The sequence below is a fragment of the Plutella xylostella genome, chromosome 13, assembly GCF_932276165.1.
Source record: "Plutella xylostella chromosome 13, ilPluXylo3.1, whole genome shotgun sequence".
Classification (NCBI taxonomy): Eukaryota; Metazoa; Arthropoda; class Insecta; order Lepidoptera; family Plutellidae; genus Plutella; species Plutella xylostella.
This window is the reverse complement of record NC_063993.1, coordinates 5219703-5240336: the sequence shown is the minus strand read 5'-3', so window position 1 is coordinate 5240336 and position 20634 is coordinate 5219703. Positions and strand designations below refer to the sequence as shown.

Below are 20634 nucleotides of genomic sequence, written 5' to 3'. Positions count from 1 at the left end.
CTCTATAGAATCGGCATCCATAAATTCATTAAAAGAATAAAAATAGGATACAATGCATATAAATTTTATATTATTATCTTTAGTCTTGACCTAATTTATAATTACCTATGTAAATAATTACAAATGATTTTCTGCGTATGCATGTGGTTACGTATGTACGTACTTATATAACATTTATGTCGGATTTTGACCCAATTGTAAACGGACGCAGGTGTATGGGCCCCGGATGTACCGCCCCACACTCAGAAACATCAAGGAAAATAAACACTGAAAAACAAATAAACACATTATTTGTTCTTATTATTTAAATGCTATAGGAGCGCAATTGAAAATTCTGCACATCTTGACCGTTAAAGGATTTGATAATGGCGGAAATTAATATGCAATCACTATCGGCAATGCTTGATCTGATCACCTCTACACTCCCCAAAGGGCTAGTCATGAGACATACAGAGAATGCTACTCTTGTATTGCAGGCCGTATCGCTGATTTTAATATCATACAGCATAGGCTAAAAAAACTACATCATCTATTTAACTATAAAATCAACTTTTTTTTGACAAGTTCTCTGTAGTTTTTTGCGTATTAATGTCCCCTGGGAAAAAGTGTAATTTTGAAATTTAATCCGAAACTAATAGCTACAATTTCTACCGGTCGCGGTCGCCTTTAGCTTTTACTCAAAATATAGGGTTGACCCTTTAGACAACCATTATAATGAATCGTATTTTAATAAATATCAGTTCTGTGTTTGAGAAAGTTTTGTTTGCAATCTTAAAAAACCTTTTTCGTCAACAATTGACAATATTAGTAGGTATACTTAATGTGTATGTTATATATATTTTTTATTTATTTATTTCTTCATTTTTATTTCATGTTTAGTTGCAAATTTTTCGTAAAAAATTATGTTTATAATATTATAAATCTTCTTTTAATTTTAACGGAAACGGAATCATCATCATACAATAGATTTAATCTTGTGATTAATAATTTTGTTCCCCCAAAGCAAACAAACTCTACTAATTGCCAGATGGTCAGAGAATCCCAGAATTCAATTTAACAAATGCATTTTCACTTGCGGCGATTTTGTCTGCCATCAATCAAGGATGTTTTTTTATGTTCCTAGATGTATCCATCTTTTTCCTTCTATATGAGAACTAAAGGTGGGAAAGGGATAGAATAATAGTCAAAACAATAGTTACATAATAGAGTTCAACATTTACCTTCAGGGTTCTATGAACAGAAGTTTAATCAATTACATTTGGATAAGGATGGAGGAATCGTATAAAAGGTTTACCTACCTCTAGTTTTCGTTCCGTCATACAAAAAAATATATTTAGAGGAAGAAACTTAACGAGTAGCTTAGGTAGATTTTATAATTGATATTTTTAACGAAATTAATTTAAATGAAAATTATTACTCTTCATCAAGCTATAATAATGGTGTTAATGAAATACATCGATAAGGATTCTGAACAAAATATATGCAATTTAACATCACCGTTACAATGATTTAGCTCTTTGTAGATACGATGCGCAAGCGCAAATTAAAACATAAAATTAGTGATCGCAAGATAGGAGCTCCTGTTTCATTAAAAAGTAATGAAAACAACCTTCAACTTGTTACATGTTAAATTATCGTTTTATAGTTGGTTCCTCCAACACGTCGTTTTATCCGCTAGCGCAAAATTCTCCATAGAAAAGAGTTCAACGCGTTGTCTCTACTTATTTTTAATATAATAAATTATAAGGTTTTTAACACTCGAGTACTGAAAAGGCTAATCACTTTTTATAATTAAACGTTTTTCATTGCCCGTAAGTGTAATATATTATGTGGAAACTTTATGACCGTACGACCAAATTTCAGTACGTTAAAATGGTTTGAATTGCATTTTTGTTTTCACTAATTGATATCCTATCGATGAATTTCAATGTCGAATATGACATTTCGTTCATTTTTGAATGAAATGGATAAAAAGCTAAAAGCTTACATTTAATATCTTACAGGATCACCTAGTTGTATAGATAACAGATGTTATTTTGAGCAGACTACGACTAGACAGGCAAGTTTTAAAGCAGACAACATAGTGATGAAAATTACTATAATAACAAGTAACAGCTTACAATGTACACGACTCGCGTGTCACTTGTTCCTGGGGCGACAGGTCTTTAAAACATTTTCCCGCAGTATAGCATCACTGTTAAAATACCGTGTCCTTTCAGTAATTGTAGGTGGCTATTTGACTTGTACCCTTTCGAAATGCAAACAAAAGCATCCAATTTGCACGAAAGTCGGGATTCGAAGTGGACTTAATTGCAACCGCGGCACGTGTCATCATGGAAAACATACTAATTTGAAAAACAAAATTATTGGGAGCACTCGTTCGTAAACAATAATTAAGTTAGTACAAGTTAAAGAACAGTATAAGATCGTTTTGGAAACTTTTTTTTTTACTCCTGTCTCTAGAAGATGATGGTCTATTGAAATTATGGATTACGTTGGAACTTACTGACGGATGCCATGATGTATTTTTTTTGTACAAAAACTGATTTATTAGGACTCCCGCTATTCTTGTTTACGAAAACATTCAGAAATAAAAAGCGAATAGATCGATATCGGAACAGCTAAATGCGTTCAGCATGACGCGAGATTTTTGACACCAAACACTAGCGATAACATCTTAAAACATCTAATGTTTTAAACAAACTCCCATTATGTGGGCTAACTTAATTTTGTGAGAATAAAAGAGATATTTCCCCCGCATTGTTTGATATATTGATAGTTTTTTTATTGATAGCCATACGGGTAAAGTTACCGGTGTTAAATAAAAAGTGATAGGATGCTACTTTGTTCTTGCCGTTACATTATTTCGTCAAAACACTGGCCTTAAGTGTTTTAATTTTTAAATTGTTGGGAAAAACTATAACTTTTCTGTTAATCTCTCCGTTTGTATGTCTGTTAAGATATTTTAACTAGGGAAAAATCTATCTGTGAAAAAAACACCTGAAGAACATATTTTCACTTTTTAAAGTGATGACATAATAATAATATGAAGTCTCTCGTTACCCAATGATACAGAACCCTCCAAGCACGAGCGCGACTTGCACTTGGCAGGTTTTTTCCATTTATCGTTAGTGGCATGCTTATGCAAATCTGTTTGATAAAATGCAGTCAACCTGCAAATAAGTACGCCTGTACACTCAGTGACATAATTAGTCATGGTGTCTTAGGGTAATAAGGAATAAAATATTGCGAGTGCTTTGATAAGATCTTCGTTTTTCAATGGTACATTATTCTTAATTAATATTTTTTTCTAGGTAGGAATGCACAGATAGAAATAAAATAAGATGCGTTCAGAATTGCTTTTTGGGCTAGGCAAATTAATTCTATTTTGTCAAATTGGATTTTACGTATAGTTAATACCATAATACCTATGTAATATATTTTGTAACGATTACACTTGAGTAGTTCAAATGCCATGCAGAAGTATCCTAGAAAAGTAACAAAGTTTTATATCTTCAATGAAAGTGAATGTTGAACGCTGCAGACAATTCAATGCAATTATTCGGGTAGGTATTTTTTAAGACGAAAAAAACAATAAATAAATTACCTTTTTACATATATTTTTTAAACGTATTCGTAAAAAAACTTTTATACAATTATAAATTTTGAAATCGGAACATAAACATGTCTTGTGCGTAGTATGATTTCCTTTGTATTGCAGAAACTGCCTTGCACTAGCAAAAACTCTTAATTAATAGGAATACTTCGATGCCAATAATTCTGCATTCCTATTCATAAGTACTCCCACTTCAGCAGAAGCAAAACCTGATAATTTACGATGCAATACAATCCAATTCTCGTTTCTATCCTCTTGTACCGACGTAGTAGAATGTGGGTCCAAGGATGCATCCCTGTGGTACTCCTACCTGCATGCATTAGGATTCCGCACACCACTTAGACGACGCTCACCTACAGACCCGTTGCCCGTATTCCCATTTGAGGTATAAAAAATAGAAGGAGCCATGATAATGTTAGGATGGAGTGGCTTTAATTGTCAGATGCAACATTAAGGATGCTTTTTTTACTATTAAATATGCAGTTGTGTAAAAAATACATATACATAGGTACTTATAAATATATGTATTGTCAAGAATAAGGTTCTTATAGCTGAGCAGTACCTACTTACCTACGGAATTTTTACAATAGCAAAACACTAAAATTTCAATAAGATAAAATAAATTTGAGAATATTAAAGAAGTATAGTTTTAATAAATGTCTAATAAGTACCTACCTATTGCATTTTAGTGGTTAACACTATAAAATAAAAATTCCTAATTTTCACAAGACATTCTACTCTATAGTTCTCGCTGTCATAAGCTGTAAAGTGAGGTGCATATTAGTGGTGAGTGTGGTCAGGCGATGGACGTATGCAAAACTGAACCAGTCGCGCAGCTGGGTGCTGTAATGTTCCATCGATGCCGAAACATTAACTATTTCGCAAATAATGAATTTAAACTACGACTGGATGTTCCGAGGGATTTGTTGCGCTTTGGAAGGGTTTTCCCGTGGGATTTTTGGAAAAGTTGTCTATTAAATCATTCAGGGTGTCGGCTAACTTCGTGCCAAGCTTCGTTGTACCGATTTCGGATCACAGAATAATCAAGATAATTATTCTGAGTGTAGGTGAGCCTTAATATTGATATCGGCGAGTTGAGGGTAGAGGATAATATCCACGTAAGCGAGCAGCGCGTGGGCACTTTTCACTTTTGTGTGAGCAGCCGTGGTGAGCAGACGGTCAGATGGAGGGAGTGATCGGTGCCGTGGGAGCTTGAGGACCAGGCGCGTGGAGCCGAGGCGGAACACCGTGTGCGAAGCTAAGTCACCTTTCTATTTACTTTTTGTCTCTCGTATATGATTGAGAAGTCATACCTACACTTTATTTCTTGAAGGACGCTATCCCACGGCTGCAATTTCCATCACACTGGTATAGGGATTAGATAGGTCTTCTACCTCGCTCATTCAGTATTTAGCTAGCTAGAGAAAAACCTACACATTACACATTCCCTAGCTTTGGTTCAATTTATTTTAGTTTAGAATAGGGACTTCTGGATAGATACAAATAGGCAGAAGCGGGCTGGTGATGGTGATGATGATGATGATTATCAAATAACTAAAACCTGACAATAGATCTCACTTCAAAAATAATAAATTCTTATCGAATAAAAAATATACACCTTCAAATTTGTTCTATGGTTCTTTGTTCAAATTATTGATTTTTCATTAGGTAAATAAATACTTCTATAGAATCTATGCTATAGTAATTATTCAAAGAATAAAGTAGATACATACTTAAATAAACTTTTCAAAGATGATTTATTGTAGAATCTATATGGAGGAGAAGATTATTTGACTTTGAGTTTAAAAACAAGTAACAGCGCAGGGAAAGAATTGATTGACGGAGAAATTTACTCTAATAAGTGTCAAGATATCACAAATAAGGGTTCTAGATACTTAAACTAAATCATTTCTGGTCCTATATTGCTCAATAAATACAAATGGCTTGAAGGTAGATCAGATTCCTGTCCAATTTGCATATTTTCAGAAAGTTATGTAAATTCTTACCCATAGAAGTGTTTGTTTCCTTGTTAAAGCAATGAATTCTTATGTAAAAAAGGATAGCAAGGATATAGTAGGAATAAAGTTAGCTAGGATATATTTATTACAACTATTTATAACATATTTGAATAAGATTATATAATATTCACTATTTTATAACAATTACCCTATATGTATTTCAATAAGATCAAAGAATATTCAATATTCCATATTATATATTTAATCTTTTAAAATAATAAATCACTTCCCACTTGGCTACAAAATTAGAGTCATATGTATTTATCTAATACTTATCTATTATGAAATTCATGATTTAATAAAGTTACTATACCTACTATAAATTATTGAACTATTCTAGTTTCAGTTACCTTATGATTATAAATATGATTGTCCCCTTTAGCTTTGACAACATGTATTCATGTTGATTTATTTACATGAAATAAATATAAAACATGTAAATATATAAGGTTAGGAGCAAGGGAAGTGATTAATAAGTTGGTCGGAGGAATGTCCAAGTCAATGGTTGTGTTCCACGAGGGCTCCGATTGAATATTTGCTATTATTTATCTATTTTAGAGTCTTATATATTGATTCAATCGGGTGTAGTGATCAAGGCCTACAAAGCGTATGGAGGGGCTTCCCTTATTAACCAACACCAAAAAACATTATTATCTATATTATTATCTTTATGTACTTACCGGTAAATATGTATTTATCGTACAAATAAAAGTTATACATCAAAGTTGTAGTATATAGGTCAATAATTATAGGCAGGTAGGAAGTATGTAATCAGTTCTAGGTCATAGTTTTATTTAATTCACTATCTTTCGTTTATTGGGTTATAACACAACGTAGGGTTTCCCTGGATGTTTCATGGCCAATCTAAAGCAGTATTTGTTTCACTCTTATTTCACTCTAGTTAGTTTTGTTGTAGTTTCAAATATCTTCTTAGTAAATCCATTAGGTAGGAGTTAAGTAGGCAGGCGGTAGGGCGAAACGTTACAATTTGGTACCGGAAGACCAGGATATTAGATTTTGCTTCATCTCTTCATGTTACATGTCAGGTAGGTAGATTTCTGTTCTTTTATCTGAAAATTAACAAGTCAATTTGATAAAGATAGTCCTTATTTACAAACGAATCACAATATTGAACACTCTTTGCATAGTATATAGGTAACTTACGTTTGTCTCGAAAAAACATTAAGGTTTGTTCTTTGCCTTTGCGATTATAGTAAGTAATTATTTACTCAATATGGCGGTTTTCACATAAACTACATAAAGGCATTTCTTTTAAAGTTTTGGCTAGAAGAAAGTTTCAAAAGTTTGTTTTTACTTTAGTTGGAAAAACTTTATGCAGCATTGCACCACAAACAATAAAAAGTCAAAAGGTTATTTTTTTTACAGAGTAACTTTTATTGCGTCACAGACTAGTATAGTATTTGGCAGTGTAATGCACACTCATGACTGCACAAAATCACTGCAAGATGTTAACGTTATAATAAGTCTCTTGTGTTTTGTTCGTAATGATTTGTTACATACTAGGGGTAGGAAAGTGATTATATCCTTGATATAATCACAATTTGTTGCCGTGGAGTGATCGAACTTATAAACGAGAGAGCTATTTGTCATGAAAAAGGAAGCGCAAGAGGCTAGGTTTTGTATTGGAACGGAGCGTAATTAGGGAAGCATTTGATAGATAGGTAGGTAGTTGATAAAGTTAGAAAGAGGATTTGGATATTGAAATTAATCCATTTATTAAAATTTACTTAATAAGTAGGGGTTGTAGTAATGTTATGTAGCTCATTAAAAAATTACAAAAGATTAGGGGTTGTATGTGGCTATGCTCCTCATGGAGAGGAAATAATAATCATCATCAGCAGGGGTTGTAGGTATATGTATTTAAGATATGCTCCTCGTGGAGTAAGGGGAAATAATCATTATCATCATCAGGGGTTGTTTGTGTATAAGACTATGTTTCTCGTGGAGTTAGAGGATATAATCATCAGAAGTTGTATAATATAATATTGTGATCAATTGAACTTCTTGAAGTTCGATCAATATTATATGAGTAAGCTTCATTCGAAGATATAAATTAACAATGTAGTCCTTTCAACCTACAAGGCAACTTTCGCACGTGTAAAGAGTACCTAAATCGATTCCAGAATCGATTGTGTGTACCCTGCCTAAATAAAAAAAAGTTATCCTACCCGTTCTTTTCAAGCCTATGCCTGTCCCTACAATTCTCTTCATTATTTTTAGAGATGCCGGACAAAACTTATGGGTTAGTTACATGGGTGGGTGGGTATTTATATCTTCGAATGAAGCTTACTCATATAATATTGATCGAACTTCAAGAAGTTCAATTGATCACAATATTATATTTCGTAGCTTCATTCTTCAGATATAAATTAACAATGTAGATGTTTAGAGTTTTGTAAGTTTTGTCCTTAGAACGGAAGTTTTCTTGTAATAAAATAAAAATTACATTTATATCAAACTAACGTTTATTCTTATAACTATAATAAGTACAACTGTCATAAGTTAACTTAGGTAAGTAATTATAGGTAGGCACTTTTGGTTTATGATACATAATCAAAATAATGAACAATCAAAACAATCAACAATTATTGGTCATTTAAATTATTACCTAGGATAGATTTAGCAAAATCACTCTCATCAGAAATAGGGCGCTTGTAAAAGCGAGCAAATGTTTCTGAAGTCTTTGTCCAGCTAGCTGTCCTACGAATAACGTCTAAGGAAATGCCCGCGGAGCTCGCCGCCGACGTGGAGGCGTGCCTCGTGCTGTGCGCACCGAACACCGTCGTGTCCACCCCGCTGTCGGCCAGCACCTGCTTTATCCATCTACTGATAGATTGAGCAGAGGCTGCCCTGTGGGGCCGTTTCCAGGTAAGTATAAGGTTATTTACGTCTGGGGGTCTTAATTCCTTGGTAGATGTTAAGTATTGTTCTATGACAGTGGCTGGACAAATACTTTTATTCTCATTATAATATGGTAAAACTAGTACAGGTTGGTCACGACCAGGAGCTGAAGTCTTTATAAGGTCAGAGATAATAATCTTAATTCCATTTACATCAGATTTAATGTTATTTAATTTTATTAGTGACAGCGTTTGTACTCTGTCCGCTGTACATAATGCTAATAGAATAACCAACTTCTTGGTTAACTGTTCTAATGAAAGATCTTTATTTGAGGGCCAATTTGATATATTATTTAGCACAACTTGTGGGTCCCACGTTGAGGTATATTTTGGAACAGAAGGTCTTAGTTTAAACGCTCCTTTCATGAGTCGTTTGATTCTGACGTCTGCACTTACTTCGCCTCCTAATAGGAGGGAGAGTGCCGAACGATGACTATTCAGAGTTCCATACGCGGAACCCTTATCGAATTGTTCCGTTAAGAATAAAATTACATCGGATATAGAAGGTTCGTAACTGTTAAGATTATTATCTCGACAAAATGTCCACCAAAGTTTGAAAGAAACATTATATTGTTTCAACGTGTTCTTGGCCAGTGATGCAATAGTCAGATTTAAGGCAGCCTCCGGAGTTCCTCTTCTAATGAGCGCGAGCCGCAGAGCCTCGCTGCAGCCAGGGTATGCTCCCTGGCCGGTGGACACCGTTGGCTGAAAATGTGTTGAACTTCGTCATTTAATATAATAATCTCTGAACTAAGCATGCTTTTTAGAAGAGGAAACCAGGGCTGAGAAGGCCAGTAAGGGAATACTAAAATGCCACTTGACTTGTCAAACATAATTTTTTGAAGGCATTTAAGGATTAATGAGTATGGTGGAAAAGCATAAAAGAACCACCGATTCCAATTTTGTGTGAATGCATCGACTGAAATTGCATCGGGGTCTGGTTTCCATGAGACGTAAGTATCGCACTTAGCGTTGGTGCGGGAAGCGAATAAATCGATCTCAGGTTGTCCTAATCTGTGAACTATTTTAGTAAAAGCTTCATCAGATAGTGACATTTCAATATCTGGATTTATTGTTTTACGAGACTCCTCATCTGCATCCTTATTGTCATTTGTGTTTATGTAAGAAGCAAACAGCCAGATTTTTCGCTCCTCGCACCATTGCCAGATCTTTTTAGCTAAATTGTTAAGATGGGGGTACTGAATACCCCCCATGCGATTGATGTAACTAATAGCAGTCGTATTGTCAACTCGTAACAATATTGCACAGTCTGAGCTATTTCGGGCCAAACTTTTAAGGCTTAAGAATATTGCTAATAGCTCCAAATAATTAATATGGAACTGCTGTTCGCCCTCTGTCCAGCCACCATTAACGCGATTATTATTACTGTACGCACCCCAGCCGGTTCTAGAGGCATCTGTAAAGATTTCTTGATCGAATATTTGGATGCCTATGGTATTGCAAGAAGAATAGATGTGCTGAGCCCACCATTCTAAATCTGGTAAAATATCTGTAGATGGTTTAAATTTCGCGTCAAAAGAATGATATTTCTGTAACGCAAGAAATTTATGTCTCTCCAGTAATTTCGTGTACAACCATCCATAACGCACCGCTGGACAAGCTGCGGTCAAAGTGCCTATCAATTGAGCGAAATCTCTGATTGAACACGTACGTAATGTTTGGAATTTTTTAACCAATTTGGCTATATTGTCTCTTTTTTTATCAGTGAGGGATATTGTCATATATCTTGAATCGTAGACAAAGCCTAAGAAACAGCAACTTTGTTCGGGTTTCAATGAGCTTTTACTGAAATTAATCACGAATCCCAGGCAGTGTAACAAAGAAATAGTTTCTCTGACGTTCGATAAACATTCTTCATAATTTTCTCCGATGCATAATATATCATCTAAGTAAATAACCGAGGTGAAGCCACGTGATCGAAGATAAGTGGTGACTTCTCTCATGAGTTTCGTAAAAGTTCTTGGGGCTACTGAGAGGCCGTAAGGTAATGCCGAAAACTCAAATAAGGAATCATTTCCATTATCGTCGTTTTGAAATTGAAACCGTAGGTACTTTCTATCAGAGGACGATATAGGTAAAATTAAATAGGCCTCTTTTAAATCAATGGTGGCCATGAAGCCATCTTTAGGTATTAATCTAGCGGCCGTTCTGTAATCCTCCATTTTAAAATGTAATTTAGGGATAAACTTGTTAAGTGGCTTTAGATTTAGGATAAATCTCTTTTCACCGTTGGCCTTAGGGGCTAGAAAAATCTTGGAGATGAACTGTTCGTCGCATGGCGTACATTCAGATATAGCTCCTAGCTCCAATAATTTGCTTATAGAAACTGCCATATCTTTTTTCTCCGATAGAGTAAAAACATTTTTAGGAACAGTTTTTTGGAAGACTTTGGTTTCAAAAGGTATAGAAAACCCATCTTTTATCCAGCTCAATACGACAGGATTATTCGTGATTGATAGCCAGCAATCGAAAAAATATTGTAACCTGCCAGCGTGACGTACCAAGTTTAGTGGCGTGGAGGAGCACGTTGTAGCTGCCCTTCGCTTGTGTCGTTCCCCGTGACGGATACGTTGGCCTCTGCGTCGCTTGGGTCTTCTGCGCGCCTCCCCTCCCCCCCCTGTTCGACGACGACGGCTGGAAGCGGGAAGGCGTGGACCAGTTTCCCTGGTAGCGGGATCCGTTAGCCGACTTGGACGTGGACGGCGCAGGAGGTTTCTGGATCGTGACGACTTTTTTAATTTGGAGTCCTTGTTTCTCGATCATCTGAGATGCTCTGATCTTGTCACCGAGTTTACTTCCAAATAGCGACTCGTCCCTTTCTACATCTTGAATGACAGAAAGGAAAGATTTGTCCAGTCCTAGTAAAATTAAATTTGATCTGGATTCTGATTCTTTATAGTGAAGGTCAGATAATATGCGGCATGCATCAGATAAAACCTTAACAGCTTGGACTTTATCCTGCTTATCATCACCGCTGCCAGTAACCAGTGTATTCATGGCTCGGTTGATAGCAGTTATGCCCAGGCCGAGTTGTTGCTGGAGATTCTCGATCTTCTTATCTCTGCCCCTGGCAGCACCGTTTATGGCCGAAATGATTTCTGGGTTGAGTGTCGGCGCTCTCAACAGTTTACAATTTTCGGGAATCCTATATTCCTTTAGTAATGATTCAGCTGCCTCCTTAGGCAAGCCGCGGCGGAGAATTGGCAACCATCTTTGCGCCAATGTCTCGTGAATTTTTTCGCCGTACATAGGCGTCTCCGGAGTTGTATCGCCTAAAGCCGAAAGAAACTCGACATCAATTTCTTCCGACTCGTCCACTTGCGTCAGGGTATCAGTATTGGTTGGCTCAGGCGGAGCATCAATCGTTACCACGGGAGATTGCTCTTCCGGTTGTGGTGACAGGTTTTCGGCCAGCGGCTCGTTGTCTGAAACAACGTAAATTTATTATCAAATTTGTTGATATAAGTGGGTAGTTTTATTTTTTAGCTCGTTGTGACTCTCGGCCTACACCCAAGCTTAAGGTTCTTGACTCATGGTGGCTCTCGGCCACCACCTCGGTTAACAAATCCTGTCGTGGCTCGCGGCCAACGCCCAGGGTAAAACAAATCCTGTCGTGGCTCGCGGCCGACACCCAGGATGAAACATATCACATTAACACACACTGTTCGTAATAAGTAAACTTCTAGACTTACCGGAGTTGTCATCCGTTGATGAATCTGAATAAACTATACATCGTCGGCGCACAGCCGGCGGTGTGGCTTTTTGTTTTTCTTGTAACTTCTGTAATTTTGCTTCATAATACTGAATCTTCGCTTCACTACTGCGCTTTGGCATTTTAATAAAAGTATTCGTGAAAAATTTATAAAAGAAATTAAATTTTAGGTTAACGTGTTACCGTTGCCTCGCACGAAAAAATAATGAAGAGAATTGTAGGGACAGGCATAGGCTTGAAAAGAACGGGTAGGATAACTTTTTTTTATTTAGGCAGGGTACACACAATCGATTCTGGAATCGATTTAGGTACTCTTTACACGTGCGAAAGTTGCCTTGTAGGTTGAAAGGACTACATTGTTAATTTATATCTGAAGAATGAAGCTACGAAATATAATGGATTCTTATTCAGGACATTATCTATAAAATTTAATAGGTTACTTAAGGTACCTACTTACCTTTAAAGAGAATAACATAAAACATAGTAGGTAGGTCATATTAGTGTTGCTCTGAATCACTATGAACGGTTCCTCTGATTATGTAGCTGATTAGGGAATTATAAGTGAATAGGGGTTGTAGGTAAAATAATGATATGGTTTTATTTTAGGTAAAAGCAGTAAAACATTTATTAAAATCAAAAATTATATTAAAAAAAAAAAACAAATGTAACGAAAACGCGGCGCATTTTAGTCCTTATGAACAACCTGAAATGATTAGAATAGATAAAGAAATTCTGGCCCAGGTAGATGATGGGTGGGGATTTTGGTCTGGAGGTGCGATCGGCTGCATCGGTGGATCGAGGAGTTTGCGTGGCGGAGCTTGTGTGATTATTGCTGGGCTGGACTGGCCTGGTTGGGGGGGGATCGGTAGTTATAGCAACTAGTCTATAATTATTAATCATCCTTTTGGCTGGGTTGGTTCGGTTTGGTATTGATTGTATGAGTTTTGTTGTGCGGGTTCTTTGGTTTGTTGATGTGGTTGATTGTGCTTCTGGATCGGATCTTTGCTTGTCATTGACTAGGTACTTTAAAAACTGGGCTCTAAAATTATTATAGGTACTTGAATGTTTGAAAAAGTAGATATATTATACAACATTGATCATAGGAGTTGGGATAGAACTGTAACACTATCTATGCTACATAGGAGTTGGGATAGAACTGTAACACTATCTTTGCTATCATCCAAACTTAAGAGTAACCGGAAAAGCCCAAATGTCTAATTATCAAATTCCAGAGAGCCAATTAGTAGCAGATGTTATCGGACATTTCCCTAAACAAATACAAGTATGAGTTACAGTAAATAAAGAAAAGAAAATTTAACAATAATCTCATTTGAAAAAAATTGCGATGAAAAGGTAGCGGTCCGACATAACAATAAATTTAGAAAACAATTAATGTGTAGCAAGTTACTGTTGTTGATTAAGTGTTAGACCAGGTGAAGTAGGCTAGGACCTCATTTAGTTTCAATATATTATTTGTAAGTTAAGAACTATGTGGGTAGTTCAGTTGTTCCTATTTTGAGCGCGGTTGCAATTCACTTCTTCATCTGAGTCAGGATGTTTACTTCATAGTATATAATCTCAGAGTTTGGTTGTCAAATAAGGAACATCATCATCATCATCAGCATTCAAAAAGTATGTCATATCCTGAAAAGAAGAATAGAATTTAATTAGAAAAGCTAAGTATTGTGATGATTTGCATAATTATAAAAATTCAGGAAATGACTATTTAGTTCAATATAACTTAAGTAGACTAATAGGATAATACATTTAGGTAATGGTTTTATGATACATAATCAATATTGGATCAACAGGGATCATTTTCATATCATACAACATTACAATAAAACTGTATTACAATATGTAGAAAAGAAATAGATACTTACTTATTGAAGAATAGTAACTTTGGTCTATAAGTAGTGAGGCATTGTGAATGATTTGTCACAGTGGATGGTTTGATCAGTGGTTTATCATGGGTTTTAGACCAACAAGGAGTGTTGTTGGATTTGCATTGTTATGTTTGGTCCTGCAATAAAACAAATAATGATATAGGTATAATTCAAATAAAATTATGTAAATATAGGAGTTGGAGACCAAATGATTAGGATAGGTACTTATTTAAAAGGTGAGGGGTTGACAATAAGTTAAAATATGTTGGTTAGTCTTGTCAGTATCAATTAAAAACTGTATGGGAGATATTTAATTGAGTTAGATTTTTATAACAATAGGTCTATTATAAACACAAGATCCGTAAAACAGAGCTATTGTATGTATAAATAACTAACAATTCAGAGGTTGTTTATTTTGAATCACGATAATTTGGGCATGAGGACTTAGTTTAGTAGCATGCATACAGGGTATTTGAAAGAATAATGACACTTACCTGTAAGATTCACTCATTATTTTAGAGTTTCGTAAGTTTAATCGGGTAAACATTAGATTTCTTCGTGCGATCGATGTTGTTGAACACAACGACGCATGCTTTTGTTTTGATTAGTGCGGAAAAAAAAAACAGCCAAACAGGTTAAGGTTATGTCAGGTTGACATTGACAGTTTAGTTTTAATAAATTTGACAGTTAGACAGGTAAGGCACATTTACACAAACAGCCTAGAATAAGGATAATGGAGACCGTGTTTTTCAAATAGGGGTTGTGAAGGAGAGTTGTAATATCTCAGAAATATTTTTAGTTACCTAGTAACATTATTTTCGACTTAGGTAGTTACTGAGGGTAGAAAATGGTTGAAGTAGAAGTAGTAGTTAGACATATTTGATAAAATAAATAGTGTATTAGTGTAATAGGTTGTAGAAAAAAACTAGATGGCGGTATTTTAATGTTTTGGTATCGATGGAATATTGGGGTGGATTTGTCTGTTACATGAGAGAAGGAACTTTCAATTTTGGTAAAATTGATCTGATATAATTTTCTTTTACAGAGAAAACAAAAGGGTAGGGTATTTACATAGCCATTTCCCGGGGATTATGTCGTGATTATAATGTTTCGAAAAATTGAAAGGGCAAAGAATGTGGAAGGAAGAAAACTACTTTAAACGTCATTTTAAAGTCTGAATGATAAGAATGTTAAAGGTACCTGGCCAGGTCTTACATAGTTGATTAAAGGATGATGAAGAATGAAGTTTTACTTATTTAATATTGAGTGCGATTTATAATCATGACAAATACAAATGGGAAATGAAGGGTTTATTGATACTTCGTTCAGACACACACACACACATTTATAAGGGAAACTTTGGTATATTGTTTCTGTAAAACTTGATTGAGTAGTTACCTATTATATAGGTACTTATTTAGCTAAAAAAGAAATTTATTCCAAAAGTTACCTTTATTTCACAAATATTTTCCAAATGATCAACTAATGTAGATACAAGAATTATTGCTACTTATGTAATAAGTATTTTAATAAAAATTTAAAAATAATAATACTGAGTAAAATCTTAAAAAAAAAAGATTTTTATAAATATAAATAGTTAACTTTTTTTTAAAAACTACTAACTTAATAATATGTGGGAATATCTCACACACGACCATCCGACCCTAAATTAGGCAGAGCCTGCAATATGGGTATCGGACCGTCAGTTAGTAGTGTGCAAATTGGTTCAAGTAATTTACACACCATACACTCTTAGTCTTGCTTTTGTAGTAAATTGGCGAAGAAAGGCGGTTCTACTCGGGCACAAACGTGGTACAAACGCTTTAGTCGATTTATTATTGAAGTTAGCTATGCACGCATTAACACATGAGACGTCTATACAGGCTATAGATGTTTTTACAAAGTACCTTTTACAGACTCCACACGACACACTACACTTTACACAAAAAAAAAAACAATTACTTTGAAACAATTTGCTTAGAAAAATATCTACATAACAAAAGTTGATCATGACGGAAAACAAATACACTTTACACCAAAAACACATTCTGATCGAAGTGTAAATAAACTAGATGTATTTTCTTTTCAATTTAGGTAGGTAAATGATTGAAAATAAAATTAATAATTAGATACATTATATTTTATTGATTTAATCAGTGGGGAGGAAGAAGGCCTTGATGTTTATTAGAGTGGCGTGAATCAGAGAAAGAGGATGAGAGTTGTGGTGAATTGAATATCTAGGAATCTAAGTATTGGAAAAATAATACGTAGTTACAAACATATAGTTAAGTGAAAGTGGCTTTAGTAAAATATCATGGCTGTTCTCCTGCACTGAAGGAAAGATTCCGATTTCACCTTAATGACACAACACTATACAAAAGAGAATATTTATGAAGATTTTGGTGTTAGGATAGGACAGCATAGTCAAATTATACTGTTGTATGTACAGTATCTTCATAATATTCTATACTCAACATGTACTTACTTACTTAAAGAAAAAAAAATATTTTCAACACAAAATTTTGTCATTTTGCTGGATTGGAGGGGGATTGAAAAGTTGTGAATCAGTTGTAAACATGAATGCAATAATGGTTCACAATAATAATTCTCTTTCTAGTTTTGGTAAAATGATACTTGATATTTCTACACTCTACATCAAGCTCGGAGATTGGTGGACATTGTTCCTGGGGATTGTTAGAATGAGACTTGAACTTTATTAATTTCTATTGATGATGCATCGTCGAAAACATAGGGCGTGGGAGAGTTCGTGCTCTAAGAGGGCGTGCTAAAGATGCCATAAAATTCTTAAAAATAAATTTAAGGTTCTGTGGTTTCTCATTTAGTATTGGATCCTTCTGATCGACAGGGTATCCCCTTGTTCCCGGTTTATTGGAGCATGAATAATCTACTAAGTATTCGATCAATAGTTATGTAAATAATAAATAATAATAGGGATGGTCGATGACTTTTGATAATTTCTGGGGATCTTGTTGGCTAATCATCTGAGTCATTTTACACTCATACACACAGACATATTGAGGTGATGATCGGAATTTCCTTTTACAAATTTTTCATCGTTTAAATTCAATGAATTTGATATTTGCGAAAATAAAGGGTGGTGTATATTATTGTGTATATTTTTTCCATATCTCAATTATAATATACTTGCGATACTACAAAAATATAAGGGGTTGAATGTAATGTTCCATCGATGCCGAAACATTAACTATTTCGCAAATAATGAATTTAAACTACGACTGGATGTTCCGAGGGATTTGTTGCGCTTTGGAAGGGTTTTCCCGTGGGATTTTTGGAAAAGTTGTCTATTAAATCATTCAGGGTGTCGGCTAACTTCGTGCCAAGCTTCGTTGTACCGATTTCGGATCACAGAATAATCAAGATAATTATTCTGAGTGTAGGTGAGCCTTAATATTGATATCGGCGAGTTGAGGGTAGAGGATAATATCCACGTAAGCGAGCAGCGCGTGGGCACTTTTCACTTTTGTGTGAGCAGCCGTGGTGAGCAGACGGTCAGATGGAGGGAGTGATCGGTGCCGTGGGAGCTTGAGGACCAGGCGCGTGGAGCCGAGGCGGAACACCGTGTGCGAAGCTAAGTCACCTTTCTATTTACTTTTTGTCTCTCGTATATGATTGAGAAGTCATACCTACACTTTATTTCTTGAAGGACGCTATCCCACGGCTGCAATTTCCATCACACTGGTATAGGGATTAGATAGGTCTTCTACCTCGCTCATTCAGTATTTAGCTAGCTAGAGAAAAACCTACACATTACACATTCCCTAGCTTTGGTTCAATTTATTTTAGTTTAGAATAGGGACTTCTGGATAGATACAAATAGGCAGAAGCGGGCTGGTGATGGTGATGATGATGATGATTATCAAATAACTAAAACCTGACAATAGATCTCACTTCAAAAATAATAAATTCTTATCGAATAAAAAATATACACCTTCAAATTTGTTCTATGGTTCTTTGTTCAAATTATTGATTTTTCATTAGGTAAATAAATACTTCTATAGAATCTATGCTATAGTAATTATTCAAAGAATAAAGTAGATACATACTTAAATAAACTTTTCAAAGATGATTTATTGTAGAATCTATATGGAGGAGAAGATTATTTGACTTTGAGTTTAAAAACAAGTAACAGCGCAGGGAAAGAATTGATTGACGGAGAAATTTACTCTAATAAGTGTCAAGATATCACAAATAAGGGTTCTAGATACTTAAACTAAATCATTTCTGGTCCTATATTGCTCAATAAATACAAATGGCTTGAAGGTAGATCAGATTCCTGTCCAATTTGCATATTTTCAGAAAGTTATGTAAATTCTTACCCATAGAAGTGTTTGTTTCCTTGTTAAAGCAATGAATTCTTATGTAAAAAAGGATAGCAAGGATATAGTAGGAATAAAGTTAGCTAGGATATATTTATTACAACTATTTATAACATATTTGAATAAGATTATATAATATTCACTATTTTATAACAATTACCCTATATTTCAATAAGATCAAAGAATATTCAATATTCCATATTATATATTTAATCTTTTAAAATAATAAATCACTTCCCACTTGGCTACAAAATTAGAGTCATATGTATTTATCTAATACTTATCTATTATGAAATTCATGATTTAATAAAGTTACTATACCTACTATAAATTATTGAACTATTCTAGTTTCAGTTACCTTATGATTATAAATATGATTGTCCCCTTTAGCTTTGACAACATGTATTCATGTTGATTTATTTACATGAAATAAATATAAAACATGTAAATATATAAGGTTAGGAGCAAGGGAAGTGATTAATAAGTTGGTCGGAGGAATGTCCAAGTCAATGGTTGTGTTCCACGAGGGCTCCGATTGAATATTTGCTATTATTTATCTATTTTAGAGTCTTATATATTGATTCAATCGGGTGTAGTGATCAAGGCCTACAAAGCGTATGGAGGGGCTTCCCTTATTAACCAACACCAAAAAACATTATTATCTATATTATTATCTTTATGTACTTACCGGTAAATATGTATTTATCGTACAAATAAAAGTTATACATCAAAGTTGTAGTATATAGGTCAATAATTATAGGCAGGTAGGAAGTATGTAATCAGTTCTAGGTCATAGTTTTATTTAATTCACTATCTTTCGTTTATTGGGTTATAACACAACGTAGGGTTTCCCTGGATGTTTCATGGCCAATCTAAAGCAGTATTTGTTTCACTCTTATTTCACTCTAGTTAGTTTTGTTAGGTGTTTTCAAATATCTTCTTAGTAAATCCATTAGGTAGGAGTTAAGTAGGCAGGCGGTAGGGCGAAACGTTACAGTGCTTAGATGTCTATTACTTGAGACGCCATCTATATATAAATTGTTTTGATCCTGACGCTCTGTTTAATGAAGGTATTAGAGTTTTATTAATAGCTACATCCATTTTCAATTGTAATGAAAAGATAATGTCAAGCGCCTTATAAGAATCTTTGATGCAGTCATTTTCATATGGGTTTACGTTAAAACTGTAGTCTTGTTCAACTGCTTTGCATTCCGCGACTATCTGTTTTTTTTTACAATTGTCAGTGTTATCTTGGCAGACTTTTTAATATCTATTTTATTTATATCTTCATAAGTGTGTTAGAATTCCTCTGCGTATGCATTACTTGTTTTATTACTTAACTTCAAGTGTAGCGTTAACTGGCTTTATCTCCTTATAACAAGATGAGATTTTTTTCTCTGCCACATTTTAATGTGCAGGTATGACGTCTACTCGAACATGCTTACAATTAGCTCAGCCGTTAAAGGAATTGCACCTGCTAAAATTTAATTGTAGTAGGTCTATGTTAATTGTTGATTTATTCAAGAAGCATCTAAGAATATCTTTCGCGATCAAACTCGGAATTCTTATAAGTTCAATGGTCTCTTAATAAATAAATAATTAATTACTAGGATATCATGAATATTTTAATAAAAGGCATGATTTATGTCATAGAGAATTTTTTTTAAATTATGTATTGTATACAGATTACAGATTTTACTAAAGTAACTTCAATAACCTTTCCAGTTTGTGATTCTTATTTGAATACGCAAACTACCTATGTAAAACAGAATAAGTACATTCCTAGGGTAAAATCAATGATGTATACCGTGGCTACACATAATAAAATGTACCGATGTCATATCTCATCCACAAAAGATCAAGCGCGTTGACAGCGAAAGATCTGTGATCGGAGCAGGACCGACTATAAATATGGAATACTTTCATAATTTATGAGAACATGACAAAGAGCGCAACGCTATTGAATAACCGACCTTCGCGAAGGCCGCGGCGGCGAGTGAGTGACCGCGCGAGCGGCGCGCGCGCAGCCATGCGCCAACATAATTACTACCACCAATAAGGCGACCCGTCAACATATTTATTTTTTAATTTATGGATTGTTC

At 34.7% G+C, this 20634-nt stretch overlaps 1 long non-coding RNA gene across 1 annotated transcript; it reads right to left on the bottom strand.

The window, feature by feature from the left end:
* Window positions 1-13467: 13467 nt before the first annotated feature.
* Window positions 13468-15458, bottom strand: LOC125489394. Its single transcript, XR_007266949.1, has 3 exons — window positions 14669-15458; window positions 14172-14311; window positions 13468-13932 (listed from the first exon to the last, which is right to left on the bottom strand). It is a non-coding gene; the product is annotated as an uncharacterized LOC125489394 (long non-coding RNA).
* Between the last annotated feature and the right edge of the window lie 5176 nt (window positions 15459-20634).